The sequence below is a fragment of the Cynara cardunculus genome (assembly GCF_001531365.2).
Source record: "Cynara cardunculus var. scolymus isolate 2C chromosome LG 13, CcrdV1, whole genome shotgun sequence".
Classification (NCBI taxonomy): domain Eukaryota; kingdom Viridiplantae; phylum Streptophyta; class Magnoliopsida; order Asterales; family Asteraceae; genus Cynara; species Cynara cardunculus.
Window position 1 is genome coordinate 5,023,917 of NC_037540.1, and position 6,651 is coordinate 5,030,567.

A 6,651-nucleotide genomic window follows, 5' to 3' on the forward strand; every position below is an offset into this window, starting at 1 on the left:
TATATATATATATATATACACACACACACACACTAGGTTCGACCCCGTGTATTACACGAGGTATTTTAAATGGAAAAAACTCTGGACATTAACTCTGAAAGAAAACTCTGGACATTAACTCTGAAAGAAAACTTTGAACATTAACTCTGAAACACAAGAATTCAGAGTTCTATTGTTAGGCTGAAAAATAACTCTGGACTTAACTCTGAATAAGAGGAATTCAGAGTTGTCTTTCAAGTCTAGAAAGTATCTACGAGCATAACTCTGAGTCACAAGAATTCTGACTTCTGATAACTCAGAAACGTAACTCTGAAGAGGAGTTCATAGTTGTATTCTAAGTCTGAGAATAAACTATATAACTAAGTTTGGAACAGAACAATTCAGAGTTATGTTGTAAGTCTGAGAAATAACCATATCTGATGACTTCATGTTGATGATTTGTATCACTAATGTCATTTAAATGTAATGGAATTAAATTGTTGACCAATGTAATCATGATAAATATCGAACAGGTAAGGAAGATGCGGAGTGCACATTTGTTTGAGTTTATTTTGATTTAGGGGCGAAGCCCCTAAAAGACTAGGGTCCGGGGGCAGCGCCCCCTGGTGGCGGGGACCAAGTTGTAGTGATTCCAAATCTCGGACTTTCGTCCGTGTTCGGCGAGAACTTGGACAACTTATTCGTTTGATTCTTGTTCACTGCCCATTTTGTAAGACAAAGAGAGAAAGAAACGACAATTGTGAAGTGAAAACGAGAAAATTAATACGAGCCGAATTCACAAAATATAGCGAGAAACCGAGAATTGAGAACGTTTTTTTTACGTTTTTGAAGAAGAGAGGAAGTTGGTATGTTACTCCTAAATGAAATGCATACTTCTAATGAATTGGTTGCAAAAAATCCCAAAAAAACGGCTACAAAAAACTCCCAACGGCTAGTTTGACTTTTTAACGGCTAGTTTGACCGGGCCGGTCCCATAACTGGTCTCGGTCGGTCTCGTTCCCAAAAAACGCCAAAAATGGTAATCGGGTTGTAACCATCAGGCCTATAACCGGTCCCAGTCGGTCCCAGGCCCAAGCCGGTCCCGGTTCCGGTCCTCCGGCGGTCCCGAGCCGGGCCGGGCCGTGTTGGCCATCACGATTCATACCCCTCAATTGATAATCCAGATTAAAGCATCATTAGTAAAAGATTATAGCCCAAAAATAGAAGTCATTTAGTTAGTGGACTAAGAAATTCACACAAGCCCACTCCAGATTAAATCCCTCCTGGCCCAGTAACATGACCGGCCCAACAGAAGCCTGGCTGTTTCTCATCACAAACTCAAGTGACGCCATGAACAACCAATGAAGGTTTGATTTGCACAGATTTCGCTACAATTTCTTATGATTTTCGATTTTCAGTATTGTAATAACCTAATTCCAACCTTCTACAACAATTTAACAGAACCAATCGAAAGAAACATGGATTCGAGATGAAGCCGCCATTGATTAACGTGAAAGCTTAGATCTCGACTGACTCCATCGATTTTGCCATAATACTTGTTAGTTTTTGTTCGTCGTATATCGTAATCGACATATAAACGAGGTTTAAACACTGTTCAGAGGATTTCTAATCACTATCGACTCCCTCCGCCGCACACAGCGGTTGTCATTTTCACGACGGTCGATTGGCGTTTGGCCATGATTATACCCAATACGACGCACACCAAACGACTTGTACAACATCTGTAAGCAACAATACCCAATTAATCGAGGTTGAAACAAGTAGAGCTTACCTCGACTCGTTGCATCGGATCTGAGAAGAACTCCCGAGCTCGAACCTACTTTCTGTAGCCTTTGTGATCTGATTTCTCCAGGTTATAGAGCTTTATGGATTTGCTATCCGAATGAGCTCAAAACGGTTGGTTGATGATTCTAATTGCAAGGTTGTTTCATGGTGCCGAAAACCAAAAACAACTTGGTTTCCTTAGGGAGTTTGGTTTGCTAAATGAAATTTGATATAATTGAAATCAATCAAATAAATTTGAGTTTAAAGGTATTTAAATGAAATTTAACTACAAGTTTGGTTAGAGAGAATTGGAATGGAATCTTCATCTCTATTTGGAGGGAGGGTTGGGGATAACAGTTGTGATTATGACAGTAGTGTCCCGGTGGTAGGTTTTAGTCGGGGGAGAAGGGTGGAAACCCATGCCTCTCTCTCGGCACTGCCTCACCGACCACCATGACCCTACTGTCCTCATCACAGCTACACCACGCCCCACTGGTAGCTATGGCAACAATGGTAGCATGGTGGTAGGGTGGGGCACGGGGCATGGTAGTTGTGGTTAGGTGAGGATGATAGTTATGAAGAGAACATTAGTAGTATGGTGGTTAGTGATAGGGGTGCTCAAAAACCCGATGAATCCGATGAACCCGACCAACCCAACCCGAATTTTAAAAAAAAAAACTCAACCCGAGGTAACCCGATGCATGATCGATAAAAAATTACCCAACCCGACCTTATTGGGTTGGAATCGGGTTAGGCCCAAAAAAACCCGACCAACCCGATGAACCCGACCTTAACTTTAGCTTTGAATTGTAGATGACAATCATCACGTGACCAACCTCAACGTCAAAAAAGCGAAAGCATCGGGGTTGGAAACGTCTAAAACTATTGTTGTTGATTGATGTATTATCATTTGATTTAAACATTTTTATTGTAATATCTAAATATTTGATGAACTTGTATATTATCTTGAATGATCGGTCGTATTTCAAAGGAAAATTTTCTTTTATTTTATGTGATTTTATATTGTTTAACACAACCCGATCAAACCGACCAACCCGAACGGGTTGGGTTGGGTTGAACTTTTGTTTGGGTTGGGTTGGGTTGAAAATTTTCAAACCGTCAACATTGGGTTGGGTTGTTAAAACGGCTCCAAACCGATTAACCCGGGCCGTGAGCACCCCTAGTTAGTGATGACTTTGAAAATAAAATTTTAAATACATAAATAATATTTTAATAAATGAATGAAATATTTTAATATTATAAATCAATGTTGCCTTCTCCAAAATGGAGAACATATTTTTTTTTTTTTGAGATTTTGATGTTTAGTTCTCTATGTTGGAGAAATTTTGGGAATTTGTTGGAGATGATTTTATACCTTATATAAATTAATACATAACTATTTATAATATTTAATAATGTAAGATTAAATGCAAAAATATTTGATATTAGACTAATCTTAAAGGTATTAATAAGATGATTATAACAGTATAATATGTAAAAAAAAAACACATTTTTTTGATGTAATTTCGTTAATTTACGATTATATATGTTAAAGTGAATTTGTGGATTTGGTCCCTGGGAGGTTTGATGTTTTCTTTGAGTAGGGTCTCTATGCTATATTTATTGTATTCCATTGAGGCTGAACCTAAACCTATGTTCGAGAGATAACTGTCCATACATTGATAAGTGATGTATGGATTCTCGATTCAAATCCAACATAGCACCCATAGGTACATAAGAAATGTATTGAATCGATTCTTAGATTTGGTCCTTATGGTATTCATTTTGTTTTGGTCTTGGTCTTTCTAACTAACATCTTTGTTAACTCAATTAAATCAATGGTCATTTTAGTCTTTAGTCTTTTTTTTTATATAGAAAAGTAAAAATAATAACTAATGGGTGCACGCATGCACACACACATATGTATATACATACATACACACACACACACACATATATATATATATATATATAATGATATAAAAATAAATAAAATAAGATATTATTTTATAATCTGATTTTTTTTAAATCATAAAATTAATTATATTAAGTACGACTTAATTTTATTGTTATAGTATTTTTGCCTATTTCGCTATGAAAACCTGGTTGAAGTTTATATAGGAATTTGTTCATTTTTAGTTACAAAAATGAGAATATGTATAAATCTTAATTTGTTTAAAATATAAATAGTTGATTTTGAGTTTTCAGATGAAAAATAATAAAAACCCAAAAACTCTTATTTCAAGATGATGAAATTGGAGTTTGTATCCATATAGTTATTTATTTAATTTGTGATTATAAGGGTATAAAATATAGGTATTAAAATTAATTCATAACTATTTATAATATTTAATAATATAAGATTAAATTTAAAATTATGCAATATTGTGCCTATTTTAAAAATATTGACGAGACGATTATAATAGCGTAATTTGTGGAAAAAAAAACAGTATTTTTTAGTTAATACACGATTATTTATGTTAATATAATGAAAATATAAAATAAATTAAATAAATAATTATAAAGATATAAAATATAACCGTAAAATCCCTTTAAAATTATTTTCAAAATGAAGAAAGTGGGAAAAATAAGATTTTTTTTCTCCGAATATCAAGAACACCTAAATGATTACCATGTGAGATAAATATTTTTTTTAAATATATTTTCACCAATTGAAAAGTTTGAAAATAAATATTTAGAAAGAAAAATAATATTTTAACATATAGAATAATATTTTAATGTTATAAAATGTTGAATTCTTCAAAATGGCGAACACGTTTTTTTTAAATATTGACTTTTGGTTCTCTATTTTAGAGAAATTTTGGAGAAATATATTGGAGATGCTCTTATATCTTATATAAATATTTGATTATATGGAAGAAAAAAAAAAGCAGCGAACTTCCGTTCTTAATTTGAAAAATGGAAACATCTCAGAGATAGATAGAGAGGTAGGAATCCTGTTCTTGATCCACTTTGGACAGGTTATGTTCGTTAACGCTGATTATTAAGTGAAATGACAAATCAGTATACTTTCACAAACCATTTGATTTAAGAATGGATGCCTCATAGATATTTGTCTTATCAGATGAGCATTGACTCATCAATTAGTAGCAAATATAAATTTACATCATTGACATCTGTTCATCCATAGGATCTGATGATGATTTTCCAAACAAAATGAGATTTTAATCGTAATAAAACAAGTGTTATTGTACCTCAATCCAAAAAAATATAAACACGTTACTGAAAAATGAAACTAATCGATAGCAATCAACAGGTAAATTCTATCAATACCATGACAATAAAAATTTAGAAAGTCGTTCGAGTTTTCATCATCCACATTATCATATTCGAATCTCGTATTGATGAAAACCATTGCAAATTTTACAGAAATTCAACCCAACAATATACGGAAATGCATTACCTTTTATCGCCAAAAATTTCAGATCGAAAAATAGGACAGAGTCACGTAAATCCGAATCTAGTAAAAGAATCACGATCGATCAATGAATTCAAAAATTGGGAATGAAATAATTCACAGTGATTTCAAACTAACAAAAATAGGAAAATCATGAAGTAGTAGAAAACATATATAAGCGTAATAGAAGTAACAAAGACGAAAATTTTGAGATTAGATGAACAAACCGGCTCTGTAAAAATAAGTCACAAATCCTAGATAGAGTTTTTTTTATATATAAAGTATATAATATTTATATACGACAAATGCAACAAATAAACTCACACACCCTCCTCATATTTTGTGAGGTTTGAACTCTTGACCTCTTAGGAAGCCAAGGACTATGATACCGCTAGGCCGAAGGCCATTTGATGAATTCTAGATAGAGTTGCGATAGAGCTCGATGGCACCTGGTATATATATAGACAAAAAATGTACTTATTTTTTAATATTTACTTAATTAAAAAATATAAATTATTTAATTGAAAATTAAGTTACGTTTTTTAAATGCCTTAAATACCTTAAATAGAAAAAGAAAATATTAAAATAGAAAAAAAAATTAAATAACATTAAAATCACAAAGATGATAAAAGTATAATTTTAAATAAATACATATCTCTTTTATAAATAAATGATTTTATATTTTTATTTATTCATTTTTGGAAAATTTTCATATTTAAGACATTATTTAATAAATTGTTTGGTACATATTCATTCTTCTATTTTTTGTTGTTTGATTATTGTTTTCATATGAATTCAACTCTACATAGTCTTAGGGATTGTTTACCAAATACTTATCCGATAAATGCTTACCGGTAAAATTTAACACCATTATTTACTTACCGGGTAAGATCTTAGTTCACCAAAACGATATCGTATGCAACAATTTACCCGGTAAACGCTTACCTGGTAAGAGTCGTCGCTCTCACTTACCGGGTAAGATTATTGGTCCTTACCATATTCATCCGATAAAGTAATGTGACTTGATAAACGCTTACTTAGGTAAACGTTTGGTAAACGGCCCCTTAGAGCATCTCCAAAAAATAATTAACATGTGAGAGATATTTTTTAATATCTTTCCACCAATATAAAACTTTGAAAAAAATATATATGGAAATAAATAAATTTTTAATAAATGAATGAAATATATTTTGATATTATAATTAATGTCAGATACTCAAAAACGGAGAACATAATTTTTTTAGATATTTTGACTTATAATGCTCTATTTGGAAGAAACTCTAAGAAATTTGTTAAAGATAATGTTATATATTTTTTTTCTAACGAAATACGTAGTCATCGAATGGGTGATGCAAATAGTGGTCCTAATTGAAGCATCGTTTCTAACCATAGATGTTTACTACTGGATATCTGAGCGGTTGAAAGAGTCGGTCTTGAAAATCGAAGTATTGATAGATTAGGAATACCCG